We start from the raw sequence: 15,432 nt of genomic DNA, 5'->3' as shown, positions 1-15,432 counted from the left end.
TGAATATACGTTTTGTAATGGTTTGGATGTTAGGAATGCACTGATATAAGTGGACGCACGTGGCATTTCTCAACTTTGAAAGGAAAAAAAACGTAATATCAGAGTTGTGCCTGTTGGCATAGAGCTAGATAGAAGATTCATCATGGATATAACCCATTTTAGCAAGAACATTGCCATTGAGGGATTCCGCCATTTTAAAGTAGTCAACTGAGTGAAGATTCCTATGAGTTGGGAGAAATCAGCCAATGAAGAAGATAATGTACTACTTTAAAATAAAGATAGCCTCAATGGTGCTGTCCATGCTGTCACAGACAGCATAATGGCACAGATACAAAGATGAGTCCTCTATCTCTATGGCCTGTTGTTCACATGCGTATCTGCCCTCTCATTGGCTAGAATGGTCCCACCTAATCTTACATCTTTGAGGACATCTATTTCCATTGTTGGAGCAGTCACTTGACTATCTTGTCAATATAATAGACTACCTTTGACTGTCCAGTCCCCAGGGTTTCAACTAGTTACCACAGCCACAAAGTGAAAATTGGCTATATCGTAAAAATTCATGAAAACAGGTTAGGATTGAGGTTAGGTTTAGGTTTAAAATCAGATTTTAAGAAGATGAATGGAATAGTGGTGAGGTTGTAATGGGTGCAGTGTTAGTTGGTAGGGCAAAATATATTCAGTACCAGTCAAAAGTTTGGACACACCTACACATTCCAGGGTTTTTATTTTATTTGACTATTTTCTCCATTGTAGAATAATAGTGAAGACATCAAAACTATGAAATACCACATATATTTTCACAAAGTGTAATGAATTCATACTACAGAATAGTAGGCTGAAACACAACCAGTACAATAGGTGGCGGCATGCACCTATAACATTTGTTTGCGGACCGCCATAATATCAAAGAAGAAGAAGAAGAAACGGTAGAAATGGGAAGGGTTATGACTTTGTGGCTGTGGTAACTAGTGATGACAGGTTAGAGGTTTGATGAGCGCAGCACAGAGTGGGTTCAGGAGAGGGATGTCTGCCATGGATGCCCTGGTGACAGTTAGTACAGAGATAGCCAAGGCCCTGATAATAAAAGAGGTGATGAGTGTTGTGTATTGTGTATTTTGACATTGAGAAAGCTTACGATACGATGTGGAGGGAAGGGTTGTTGATCAAGTTGAGTGCATTGGACATTGAAGGACATCTGTATAACCGGATCACGAACTTCGATCGAGTCATATGGGTGAGGGTGGGTTAAGAATTTTTCAATGCGGTTTGAAGTGGACAATGTTACTCCTCAGGGAAGTGTGGTTAGTCCGATGTTGTTCACCCTGATGATAGATGACATGTTTAAAGAGGTGGGACAGGGAGTGTGTGTGGCCTTGTATGCTGATGATGGGGCTGTATGGAAGAGAGGTGGGAATGTGAAATGTGTGATGAGGAAAATGCAAGTTGTGGGAGTTGAGGAAGATTGGTCTCTAACATGGGGGTTTCGGATGTCTGTGGCCAAGTCCTGCTTTATGGTGTTTTCTAGGAGGAAGGTTAAAGATGTTAGACTGCAAATATACGGTCAGGATATAGGCAGGGTGTCTGAGTTTAAGTATTTAGGTATGTGGTTTGATGAGAGGATTACATGGAAGAGACATGTTGAGCATATTGAAATTAAGTGTAGGAAGGTGCTGAACCTCATGAAGGCAGTGGCAGATATGATCGGGGGTCAGATAGACTAACACTGTTGTATATGTACCAGGCATTGATCAGGTCATTTTTGGATTATGGGTGCTTTGTATATGGATCGGCAGCTGAAACGGTACTACAGCGCCTGGATAGGATACAGTCAAGGGCCCTGAGATTGTGTGTGGGTGCCTTCGGGACAATGCCTGTTGAGGCATTGCAGGTGGATAGTGAGGAATTGCCACTGAGGATAAGGCAGGACAAACTTGCATTAGCGTACTGGGCAAGGTTGAAAGGGAGTTCAGAAGGACATCCTGCGGTCACGGCAACTGGGGAATGCTGGGAGCGAGGAGGGGGTAAGCATAGGGCATACAGGTGGACAATCGGGCAGAAGGTGGTAGAATATGGACTTGGGGAGAGAGAGATAGGGCCGGCAATTGCATTGGGGAACATTCCTACATGGCTGTTTCCCGAAACCAAATGTAGATGTGGACATGACTGAGGGCAGGAGAGAATGGGGTGAGGACCTGAGAGGAGAGATATATAGATACTCATTTGTATTAGTTTTTAAGGACAGATGGTTCAAAGGATGCCGTCAGTGGAAAGGTGGGGGCTGGGGTGTATATCCCAGATTTCAATGTCAGAGTATGTAAGCGGTTAACTGATTATGTGTCAGTGTATGTGGCAGAGTTGATGGCCATGGTTATAGGTTTGAAATGGGTGGAGGAGGTGAAACCACTCAGAGTGGTGATCTGCTCTGATTTGGCTGCAGTGTTGAGTAGTGTGAAGACAGGCAGGTCGGGTGGGGGAGACTTGTTTGTGGAGAGGTGTGGAGGGTAATGAGAAAGCCGATGTGGAGGCTAAGAGTGCTGTGAGGAGAGAGGGGTAGATATGCAGGTCCCGCTGGGCCGAAGGGAAGTCAAGTCCTTGATCCGGGCAAAAGGGCTCGATCTTCGGCAAAGGGAGTGGGATGCTAGTAGTTAGGGGAGGCAATTTTATAATGTGGATCGGTCAGTAAAGGAAGAGGTGGGGAGTATGGGATGTAGGACAGAGGAAGTTGTGTGGAGTAGACTACGGTTTGGGCACACAGGTTTGAATACCATGTGGATCATAGGGAGACATGAAACAGGTCTGTGTGATGAGTGTTTAGCGGAGGAAACGGTGGAGCATGTGTTGATATTTTGTGAATTGTATGATGTAGATAGGGAGAGATTATGTGAAAGGGCTAGAGAGGCTGGACGGGATTGTGGTTTGGGTGGTGTAGTGGGGGAGAGGAATTGATGTCTAGGGCTCTAGTTCACTTTCTTAGAGGAACAGGACTAATGAAGAGAATTGAATGTACAATGAACAAAAATATAAACGCAACAGTGTTGGTCCCATGCTTCATGAGCTGAAACAAAAGATCCCAGAAATGTTACATATGCATAAATTGGTTTACATCCCTGTTAGTGAGCATTTCTCCTTTGCCAAGATAATCCATCCACCTGACAAGTGTGGCATATCAAGAAGCTGATTAAACAGCATGATCATTACACGGGTGCACCATGTGCTAGGGACAGTAAAAGGCCAGGGAGTGTACAATTTGGCATTCTGACTGAAGGAATGTCCACAAGAGCTGTTGCCAGAGAATTGAATGTTAATTTCTCTACCATAAGCCAACTCCAACATTGTTTTAGAGAATTTGGCAGTACGTCCAACAGCCTCACAACCACAGACCACGTGTATGGCATTGTGTGGGCGAGCAGTTTGCTGATGTCAACATTGTGAACAGAATGCACTATGGTGGAGTTGGAGTTATGGTATGGGCAGGCATAAGCTGCTTCTTCCATGGTCTACATACTCACCAGACATGTTTGGGATGCTCTGGATCGATGTGTATGACAGCGTGTTCCAATTATCATCAATATCCAGCAACTTTGCACAGCCATTGAAGAGGAGTGGGACAACATACCACAGGCCACAATCAACACTCTGAGGAACTCTACGCAAAGGAGACGTGTCGCACTGCATGAAGCAAATGGTGGTCACACATTGGTAGGCAAGGTTGAGAGAAGGGGTGCTAGTGGTAGTGAACTAATATAATCCTTGTCGGATGGGGGGGAATGGATGGATGGAAATGGTGATCTGATAGAAATTAAAGAGCTGGTGTGCCTGAATGATGGCCGAGGGACCAGGGATGATGTAGCCACAAGGAAAGAGTCTGCCTTGGACATCAATCTGTCACGCCCTGATCTGTTTCACTTGTGATTGTCTCCACCCTCTCCAGGTGTCGCTTATTTTCCCCAGTGTATTTATCCCTGTGTTTACTGTCTCTCTGTGCTAGATCGTCTTGTATGTTCAAGTCAACCAGTGTGTTTTTCCCGTGCACCTGCTTTTTCTATTCTCTTTTTGCTAGTCCTCCCGGTTTTGACCCTTGCCTGTTTCTGGACTCTGTACCCGCCTGCCTGACCATTCTGCCTGCCTTGACTTCGAGCCTGCCTGCCACTCTGTACCTCCTGGACTCTGAACTAGTTTTGACCTTTTGCCTGTCCACGACCATTCTGTTGTCTACCCTTTTGGATTATAATAAATATCAAAGACTCAAACCATCTGCCTCCTGTGTCTGAATCTGGGTCTCGCCTTGTGCCCTTATACAATCTGGCATCCAGTACGATGGGAGGAATTGACAGTATTTTTTATTTAATTTTTTATTTCCCCTTTATTTAACCAGGTAAGCTAGTTGAGAACAATTTCTCATTTACAACTGCGACCTGGCCAAGATAAAGCAAAGCAGTCCGACACAAACAACAACACAGAGTTACACATGGAACAAACAAGCGTACAGTCAATAACACAGTCGAAAAAAAAGAAAGTCTATATACAGTGTGTGCAAATGGCGTGAGGAGGTAAGGCAATAAATAGGCCATAGTAGCAAAGTAATTACAATTTAGCAGATTAACACTGGAGTGATAGATGAGCAGATGATGATGTGCAAGTTGTGATACTGGTGTGCAAAAGAGCAGAAAAGTAAATAAAAACAATATGGGGATGAGGTAGGTAAATTGGGTGGGCTATTTACAGATGGACTATGTACAGATGCAGCAATCGGTTAGCTGCTCAGATAGCTGATGTTTAAAGTTAGTGAGGGAAATATAAGTCTCCAGCTTCAGCGATTTTTGCAATTCGTTCCAGTCACTGGCAGCAGAGAACTGGAAGGAAAGGCGGCCAAAGTAGGTGTTGGCTTTGGGGATGACCAGTGAGATATACCTGCTGGAGTGCGTGCTAAGGGTGGGTGTTGTTCTCGTGACCAGTGAGCTGAGATAAGGTGGAGCTTTACCTAGCATAGACTTATAGATGGCCTGGAGCCAGTGGGTCTGGCGGCGAATATGTAGCGAGGGCCAGTCGATAAGAGCATACAGGTCGCAGTGGTGAGTGGTATAAGGGGCTTTGGTAACAAAATGGATGGCACTGTGATAGACTGCATCCAGTTTGCTGAGTAGAGTATTGGAAACTATTTTGTAGATGACATCACCGAAGTCGAGGATAGGTAGGATGGTCAGTTTTACTAGGGTAAGTTTGGCTGCGTGAGTGAAGGAGGCTTTGTTGCGAAATAGAAAGACGATTCTAGATTTGATTTTGGATTGGAGATGTTTAATATGAGTCTGGAAGGAGAGTTTACAGTCTAGCCAGACACCTAGGTATTTGTAGTTGTCCACATATTCTAGGTCAGAACCGTCCAGAGTAGTGATGCTAGTCGGGCGGGCGGGTGCGGGCAGCGAACGGTTGAAAAGCATGCATTTGGTTTTACTAGCGTTTAAGAGCAGTTGGAGGCCACGGAAGGAGTGTTGTATGGCATTGAAGCTCGTTTGGAGGTTAGTTAACACAGTGTCCAATGAAGGGCCAGATGTATACAGAATGGTGTCGTCTGCTTAGAGGTGGATCAGGGAATCACCCGCAGCAAGAGCGACATTGTTGATATATACAGAGAAAAGAGTAGGCCCGAGAATTGAACCCTGTGGTACCCCCATAGAGACTGCCAGAGGTCCGGACAACAGGCCCTCCGATTTAACACACTGAACACTGTCTGCGAAGTAGTTGGTGAACCAGGCGAGGCAGTCATTAGAGAAACCAAGGCTATTGAGTCTGCCATTAAGAATACGGGGATTGACAGAGTCGAAAGCCTTGGCCAGGTCGATGAAGACGGCTGCACAGTACTGTCTTTTATCGATGGCGGTTATGATATCGTTTAGTACCTTGAGGCTGAGGTGCACCCGTGACCAGCTCAGAAACCGGATTGCACAGCGGAGAAGGTACGGTGGGATTCGAAAGGGTCAGTGATCTGTTTGTTAACTTGGCTTTCGAAGACTTTAGAAAGGCAGGGCAGGATGGATACATGTCTATAACAGTTTGGGTCTAGAGTGTCACCCCCTTTGAAGAGGGGGATGACCGCAGCAGCTTTCCAATCTTTAGGGATCTCGGACGATACGAAAGAGAGGTTGAACTGACTGGTAATAAGGGTTGCAACAATGGAGGTGGATATTTTTAGAAAGAGAGGGTCCAGATTGTCTAGCCCGGCTGATTTGTATGGGTCCAGGGTTGCAGCTCTTTCAGAACATCTGCAATCTGGATTTGGGTGAAGGAGAAGCTGGGAGGGCTCGTGCAAGTAGCTGCGGGGGGTGCGGAGCTGTTGGCCGGGGTTGGGGTAGCCAGGAGGAAAGCATGGCCAGCCGTAGAGAAATGCTTATTGAAATTTCCGATTATCATGGATTTATTAGTAGTGACCGTGTTACCTAGCCTCAGTGCAGCGGGCAGCTGAGAGGAGGTGCTCTTGTTCTCAATGGACTTTACAGTAGAGAGTGATCATTACCCCATAGTATACACAGTAGGCCGGAGGGAGGAGCAGGTGTCAGTGGATGGAGTAGGCAGGTGGGCGTTTGGAAGGGCAAAGTGGGATCTGGTGGATATGAGGGGATCTGGATAGTATGAATAACTGGGTGAGAACAGCTTTAGTGGGGCAGCTACTGAGTCTATTGTTGTAACTTTAATGGCTTACAGAGTTAATGTTTACAGTTAATTGAGCTGTATCTAAAGATATTTTCTTTACAGTTATTTACATCAGTAATTGTATTAGAATTAATGTGTTGGAGATTGAGAGAACTACATACATATTTCTGTTGTATTGGTTAGTATTGGATTACGCTATTGACTTCAAGTTCCAGAATGCCTTGCAAAATGAGGTAGAGAGAGAGAGAGAGAGAGAGCGAGAGAACGCACCTGTTATGTACAAGTGACAAGTGATTATCCTGACTTTCGCTAGCAACTTTCTTTTATTGTTTTGTAGAATCTAAAGTTGTTAAATGTAACGTGAACAAGTAGTATTACTAAAAGAAGCTTTCATTTCAAACCCGACTTCCCGAGTCATTACTTTGAAGTTAGTTATTTTATGTTTTGGTGCCGAAACCCGGGACAAGTATGAGCTGCGACGAAAATCATTGGGATGAAGCGGCTGAAATTGCTGAGGAGGAACGTCGGCATGAAGCAAAAAGAATGAGACGAAAGCGGGGTACCATTCGAGGTGCCACAACACGGATTTTGAATGAGATTGACGTAGAAATAACCCAGTCGAATTCGGATACCGATCACTTGAGTACATTGTTGGAATTGCTGTCGGCTAAGGAGGACAGCTTGCTTGAACTTGATCATGGAATTGAACAGTTAACGCCTTTAGACGGATTGGAGGCTGAGATTACATGCACGGAGGATTACAAAAAACGCGTTATCATGCTGAAGGGCCGTGCACAACGAGAGATAAAGAAAAAACAGGACCTCAATCCACTACCAGCACGGGTGAGTGACGCTAACTCAAACTGATCACAGAGACAATCAGTAAGGCTACCAAAGTTGATTATTGAGAAATTCTATGGAGATGTCAGTATGTGGCGGGAATTTTGAGCCAGTATGAGACCGCTATTCACAACAATGATTCACTGTGTAATAAAGAGAAGTTTACCTATCTGAAAACATATCTCACTGGACCAGCTGCAAAGGCAGTAGCAGGACTGATGTTAACAGACAGTAACTATGATGATGCAATCACTCTGCTCAAGAGCAGATTTGGAAGGAAAGATCTTGTGATTAGTGCTCACATGTCAAAGCTGCTGAATCTCACTCCTGTGAAGAAATCCTCTGACCTAAATGCATTGAGGCAGCTATATGATGAATGTGAAATTCATATTAGGAGCTTGGAATCACTGGGTGTAGTGTCAGAAACCTATGGAAGAGTAGATGATGAATGGAAAGTGTCTGAGATTGTTAATTTTCTTACAGAAGGAGGTTCAGAGTAGGGAGAGAGCGCTACAAATGACAAGATCATGCAACCAACACAAAGAGAGCAAACCATGGAACAAGTCATGCTCCTCTAATGAAATGAAAACAAAAAGACCCAACATGCCATCTGCTGCAGCACTGCACACAGCCAGCCAGAAGGAACAAAACTGTCTATTCTGCGACAGTGCAGACCACAAATCAGAAAACTGCCCTGACCACAGTATTGCTACACGCAAAGAGAGACTAAAGAAAATGGGAAGATGCTTTGTATGTTTAGGACAGAAACACTTAGCAAAATTCTGTAAAGTCGAAGATGTGTCATGTGGAACATGTGGAAGCAGACATCACATTGCTGTGTGTACCGGTAAGAGGAGTGAGGTGCAACCCCCTACTGTTATTGCAGATGCTGTTTTTCCTCAGTTATCCCCCATTCAGTGAAGATGAAACCAGATGGACAGAACACTGTGTTGCTACAAACGGCAAAGGCATGGGTAGAAGGCCCATCGGGCAGGAAGATAGCTCGTTGCTTACTAGATGGAGGCAGTCAGAAAAGCTTTGTACATGTGAAGGGCTTGAAGCTACCAGTAATCAGACAAGAGGCACTCACTCTTCACACGTTTGGCTCCTCTGCTCCAGCAACGTCCCAACGCAACACAGTGAAAGTCATCTTGGAGAACGTCTGGGACAAACAGCAGAGAATAGAGATAGAGGCTATTGAAAAAGTGTGTACAGCTGTGATGAAGGTTCCTGGTGAACAGATTCAACATGAGCTCAATAGAAAGGGACTGCAGCTCGCAGACTTTCCAGGAGATGACAATGATCCTGAACTCTCTGTCCTGATAGGAGCAGACTACTACTGGCAGATAGTATCAAGCAGAGTGGAGTGACTGACGGAGACGCTGGTTGCTTTAGAGAACACCTTTGGATGGTTGGTGCAGGGACCAGTGTCCATGTCAAGTGTCGCTGAGGCAACATGCATGTTCATCCCACTTGATGAAGACACACTAATCTCCAAACAATTGCATGCATTCTGGGAGCTTGAGTCTCTGGGTATTATAAGCGAGAAAACACAGAACCCAGAGGAAAATGAGGCTCTACAGAGGTTCGAGAAAACAACCACCTTCAAAGATGGACGATACCATGTGGAGTTGCGATGGAAACGAGAAATGCCAGAACTCCAAGACAACTATAGAATTGCCAAGAAACCGTTTGAAGGTCTGAAGAAGGATGTGACGTTGTACAGCAGATACAGTGAAGTAGTAGAGGACTACTTACAACAGGATATGGCAGAGGACGTGCCCAAAGACAACGTATCAAGCGCAGACAACGTAAAATACTACTTACCTCACCTTTCAGTACTTTGAGAAGATAAAGTGACGACAAAACTGAGAGTGGTCTTTGATGCCTTTGATGGCTGTCCATCCCTCAATGACTGTCTACTCACAGGACCGAACCTGAATCCAGATCTGTTCAGCGTTCTGATAAGGTTCAGGCTACATGAGATCGCATTCATGGCAGACATCAAGAAGGCTTTCCTGCAGATATCCCTAGCAGAGAGAGACAGAGATGCCGTGAGATTCCTATGGCTCACAGGCCCACCAAGGGGAGAAAATGAAGAGGTGCTGCATGTGCTGAGGATGAAGAGTGGTATTTGGAGCTTCCCCAAGTCCATTCTTCCTGCCAGCTACAATCAGGAAGCACCTGAAACAATATGAAACAGAACAACCAGAAGTTGTGGAGATATTGAGAGAGTCACTCTATGTAGATGACTTCATTGCAAGTTCACGCAATGTTGAAGAGGCTCACCTTGTGACAACAACTGCAAAGCGAATGCTGTTGATTACAGGCATGGACCTCTGCAAGTGGATTACCAACTCTCCTGAACTGAAAACAAAATGGGAAGAGAGTATGACAACTGACCACCCGTTGATGCTAGAAACACAAGGAGTAGTGCTGAAGGTTTTAAGTTTAGTATGGAGACCAGGAACAGATTACTTTGTGTTTGACCTCAGGCCGCTACTGAGCATTCTAAAGGAAACACAAAGAGAAGGGTTCTGCAGTCGTCTGCACGTATCTTCGACCTTCTTGGTTTCCTGACCCCCTTCACCATCAGGATCAAGTGCATGTTCCAGGAAATGTGGGAGAGGGGACGAAGAATTACCACCTGATCTGACATGAGAATGGCAACAGTGGTGTTCAAAACTACCCCAGTTACACCAGCTCGCCATACCAAGGTGGTACAGAACAGACATGCGGCCACAGAACAGCCACTCCCTGAAACTACACGTGTTCTGTGATGCAAGTAAAAGGGCTTACAGTGCAGTAGCTTACTTGCAAGGTGAATGACAAGACAGGGAAACAACGACAAGTCTAGTCGCATCCAACTCCAGGGTAGCCCCAATCAAGAAAATGACGCTGCCACGCCTGGAGCTCATGGGAGCTGTGATTGGAGCAAGACTAGCAAACAACCTGATGACCACACTGAAAATGGAAGAAAAACAGATCAGAATGTGGACAGACTCGATGATCGTGCTGCATTGGATTTGCAGCTCAGCTCAGAAATGGGAACAGTTTGTCGCGAACAGAGTGACCGAGATCCAGTCCTTGACAAATCCAGAGTCATGGTCACATATTGAAGGGAAAACTAATCCAGCCGACCTCCCTACAAGAGGACAAACTGTTCGAAACTTGACACAGAGCGAGCTATGGTGGAATGGACCCAGAATTCTGACATCACCCAATCAGTCCGAGGAGACTGATAACAAGGTTCGAGAAGAGGTAAACACAGAACTCAAGTCCAGTCGCCAGGTTACTGTACAACTGCCCAACAAGTACAGATACTCAGAAATGCTGATACAGTACCACCATGAGAAGGTGATGCATTTTGGAGCAAGAGACACTCTAGTACAAATCAGAGAGCGATACTGGATCTTGCGTGCTAGGCAGCTAGTCAAGAGCACAGTGACAAGATGTATAGTGTGCAAGAGATTCAAGGCAAAGGCCAGACAGCAGGTCACTGCGCCTTTACCAAAAGACCGAATAACTGAATCCCCACCATTCGAAGTCACAGGTGTGGATTTTGCAGTACCGCTCTACGTGTAAGAAAATGGTTCTGTGAAGAAGTCATACATTGCACTGTTCACTTGTGCTGTAACCAGAGCAGTGCATTTTGAACTGGTCTCAGATCAGTCAACAGAGACATTCCTGTTAGCTCTAAAAAGATTAATCTCAAGGAGAGGATTATGCAAGGTAATCTACTCAGACAATGCTAAAACGTTCAAGAGAGCTGATCAGGACTTGAAAGAGCTGTGGAAGGCAATCGAAGAGCCCCAACTCTTGGCGTTCTTCTCAGAAAGGGGCATCACCTTGAGGTTCATTGCCGAGCGAGCAACCTGGTGGGGTGGATTCTGGGAAAGACTTGTCAGGTCAGTGAAAACATGCCTAAGAAAGGTTCTTGGGAGAGCTTCACTCAACTTTGAAGAGATGTGCACAGTCCTGACAGATGTTGAAGCTATCCTATATTCTAGGCCTCTGACCTTCGTGCACAATGAAGTGGATGAACCACAACCCCTGACCCCAGCACACTTCCTGGTGGGTAAAATACTAACCTCTTTGCCGCCAAAGCCATTTCCGGCTGACACTCAGCACCCAACACTAAACAAGGAGGAAATGAAACGCAGATGGAGGTACAGGCAGAAACTTGTGACCGGCTTCTGGAACAGCTGGCGAAGAGACTACTTGCTGGATCTAAAGTGGGATTATCCAGTACTGACGAGTGGGGAGGATGTGGCAGTAGCAGATGAGAAGGCAGAGATGATGGCAAAAGCGTTTGTTCAAGTGCATAGTTTGCCAAATTTGTCAGAGGAGGGTTAGAGGGGGAGAGAGAGAACAAGAGAAGTGCACCCTGGAGTGCTGGATAGGAGGGAGGAGGTAAATGATGCGTTGAATGCACCATTTACAATGACAGAGATGAAAAGGGCAATAGGTAAGACTGGGTTAACTTCACCTGGGAAAGATGAGGTGTGCTATGTTATGTTGACCCATCTTAGTGTCAGGGGCGGTTCTGGGGGGGGGGGGGGGCAGTGCCCCTGTGACAACAATTTTGGACCCCCTTGTGGCCCCCCTAAATGTGGAGTATGAAATAATTTTTACATAACTCATTTTTGCTATCGTTCTTTTTTTACATCCGTTATTAGACAGTGGCAACGCGGAACACTAACGATTATGAACATGGTCTTTTGCCTGCTAATGCCTGCAATGCAGTGAAGAAAACGATATGACAACAATAACGTCTAATGTAACTGGCCCCTCTAACAGTACAACTGGCCCCAGCTTGGCCCCCCCCCCCAGTTGAAATGGTCTAGAACCGCCACTGCTTAGTGGCACTGGATAAGTTATTGGTGTTGTGGATTCAAGATCCAAGATGGCGTAGCAGTGAGACGTCTTTGTCCTGTCGTGTCCCTTGTATATATCTTTTTACACCTTTTTCTTCGCATATATTTTAAAAATATTTTCCTAAACCTCAACTTCTAAATACTCTCCTGCAACCCGCCTCACCCAATGTGGCGTGGATCAGTTTTTTTTCTAAAGTATTTCTATTTACTTCGGATCTGGAATCCCTCAACTGAAGCTAGCCAGCTAATTACCTACCAGCTATCAGTCAGCAAACCATTTCTAGCGGTCATCAGCTAACCTTTAGCTCGGAAAGCTCTCGCCAGTTTGAACAACGTGACTCAAACCAGAGCATAACGGACCTATTATTATTATTTTTCCCCCCCCCCATATCCCCGGATTCCTACTGCAAACTCTGAAAATTTTCATCTGGATCTTCGCAACTAGCTAACCGCAATCACAGGTGACTACTCCTGGCTAGCGTTTCCATCCCGGAGCAAGCACCAATTAGCCTGAAGCTAGCCCGGCCAGGGCTCCTGCGCTACCACCGAAGCCCACTCCTGGGCTACAATATCCGGACCCCTTCTACTGCTGGTACGGGGCACGGAACCCCGCCAATCCTCTACGACTGGAATACCGACATAATCTGCCCAAGGATTCCAACAGGCCCCTACGGCGCGATGTCCGCTGAAGGCCCATTCTGCTAACTGCGGCCTACTAGCTACCTAGAGCTACTTGGAACCCTACTAATTCCACGACTGGTCTATCGACGTCACCGCACGAAGAGGGAAAATACAGACTTACCTCCATCGCGACGTCCCCAAAGGCTAACTTGCTAGCACCGGTCTGTTAACTACTAGCTTGCTTGGCCCGGTCTGCTAACTGCTAGCTTGTCTGCCCCGGTCTGCTAACTGCTAGCTTGCTAACCCGGTCTGCTAACTGCTAGCTTCCCAGCCCCGGTCTGCCCAAACAATTTGAGCTTCTACTTCTAAAAATGCACCTTTCCAGAAACAAGTCTCTCACTGTTGCTGCTTGCTATAGACCTCCCTCTGCCCCCAGCTGTGCCCTCGATACCATATGTGAATTGATTGCCCCCCATCTATCTTCTGAGCTCGTGCTACTAGGTGACCTAAACTGGGACATGCTTAACACCCCGGCCATCCTACAATCTAAGCTAGATGCCCTCAATCTCACACAAATGATAAATGAACCTACCATGTACAACCCCAAATCTGTAAACACGGGCACCCTCATAGATGTCATCCCAACTAACTCGCCCTCCAAATACACCTCTGCTGTTTTCAATCAAGATCTCAGCGATCACTGCCTCATTGCCTGCATCCGTAATGGGTCTGCAACCAAACGACCATCCCTCATCACTGTCAAACGCTCCCTAAAACACTTCTGCGAGCAGGCCTTTCTAATCGACCTGGCCGGGGTATCCTGGAATGACATTGACCTCATCCCATTTACATTACATTTACATTTAAGTCATTTAGCAGACGCTCTTATCCAGAGCGACTTACAAATTGGTGCATTCACCTTATGATATCCAGTGGAACAACCACTTTACAATAGTGCATCTAAATCTTTTAAGGGGGGGGGGGGGTTAGAAGGATTACTTTATCCTATCCTAGGTATTCCTTAAAGAGGTGGGGTTTCAGGTGTCTCCGGAAGGTGGTGATTGACTCCGCTGTCCTGGCGTCGTGAGGGAGCTTGTTCCACCATTGGGGTGCCAGAGCAGAGAACAGTTTTGACTGGGCTGAGCGGGAACTGTGCTTCCTCAGAGGTAGGGGGGCCAGCAGGCCAGAGGTGGATGAACGCAGTGCCCTTGTTTGGGTGTAGGGCCTGATCAGAGCCTGAAGGTATGGAGGTGCCGTTCCCTTCACAGCTCCGTAGGCAATCACCATGGTCTTGTAGCGGATGCGAGCTTCAACTGGAAGCCAGTGGAGAGAGCGGAGGAGCGGGGTGACGTGAGAGAACTTGGGAAGGTTGAACACCAGACGGGCTGCGGCGTTCTGGATGAGTTGTAGGGGTTTAATGGCACAGGCAGGGAGCCCAGCCAACAGCGAGTTGCAGTAATCCAGACGGGAGATGACAAGTGCCTGGATTAGGACCTGCGCCGCTTCCTGTGTGAGGCAGGGTCGTACTCTGCGAATGTTGTAGAGCATGAACCTACAGGATCGGGTCACCGCTTTGATGTTAGTGGAGAACGACAGGGTGTTGTCCAGGATCACGCCAAGGTTCGTAGCACTCTGGGAGGAGGACACAAGGGAGTTGTCAACCGTGATGGCGAGATCATGGAACGGGCAGTCCTTCCCCGGGAGGAAGAGCAGCTCCGTCTTGCCGAGGTTCAGCTTGAGGTGGTGATCCATCATCCACACTGATATGTCTGACAGACATGCAGAGATGCGATTCGCCGCCTGGTTATCAGAAGGGGGAAAGGAGAAGATTAATTGTGTGTCGTCTGCATAGCAATGATAGGAGAGACCATGTGAGGATATGACAGAGCCAAGTGACTTGGTGTATAGCGAGAATAGGAGAGGGCCTAGAACAGAGCCCTGGGGGACACCAGTGGTGAGAGCGCATGGTGCGGAGACAGATTCTCGCCACGCCACCTGGTAGGAGCGACCTGTCAGGTAGGACGCAATCCAAGCGTGGGCCGCGCCGGAGATGCCCAACTCGGAGAGGGTGGAGAGGAGGATCTGATGGTTCACAGTATCAAAGGCAGCAGATAGGTCTAGAAGGATGAGAGCAGAGGAGAGAGAGTTAGCTTTAGCAGTGCGGAGAGCCTCCGTGACACAGAGAAGAGCAGTCTCAGTTGAATGCCCAGTCTTGAAACCTGACTGATTAGGATCAAGAAGGTCATTCTGAGAGAGATAGCAGGAGAGCTGGCCAAGGACGGCACGTTTAAGAGTTTTGGAGAGAAAAGAAAGAAGGGATACTGGTCTGTAGTTGTTGACATCGGAGGGATCGAGTGTAGGTTTTTTCAGAAGGGGTGCAACTCTCGCTCCCGTCAGTAGTTGATGCCTGGCTATTCTTTAAAAGTGCCTTCCTCACCATCTT

The sequence above is a fragment of the Salmo salar genome, chromosome 11, assembly GCF_965601325.2.
Source record: "Salmo salar chromosome 11, fSalSal1, whole genome shotgun sequence".
NCBI lineage: Eukaryota > Metazoa > Chordata > Actinopteri > Salmoniformes > Salmonidae > Salmo > Salmo salar.
This window is presented reverse-complemented; position numbering follows the sequence as displayed.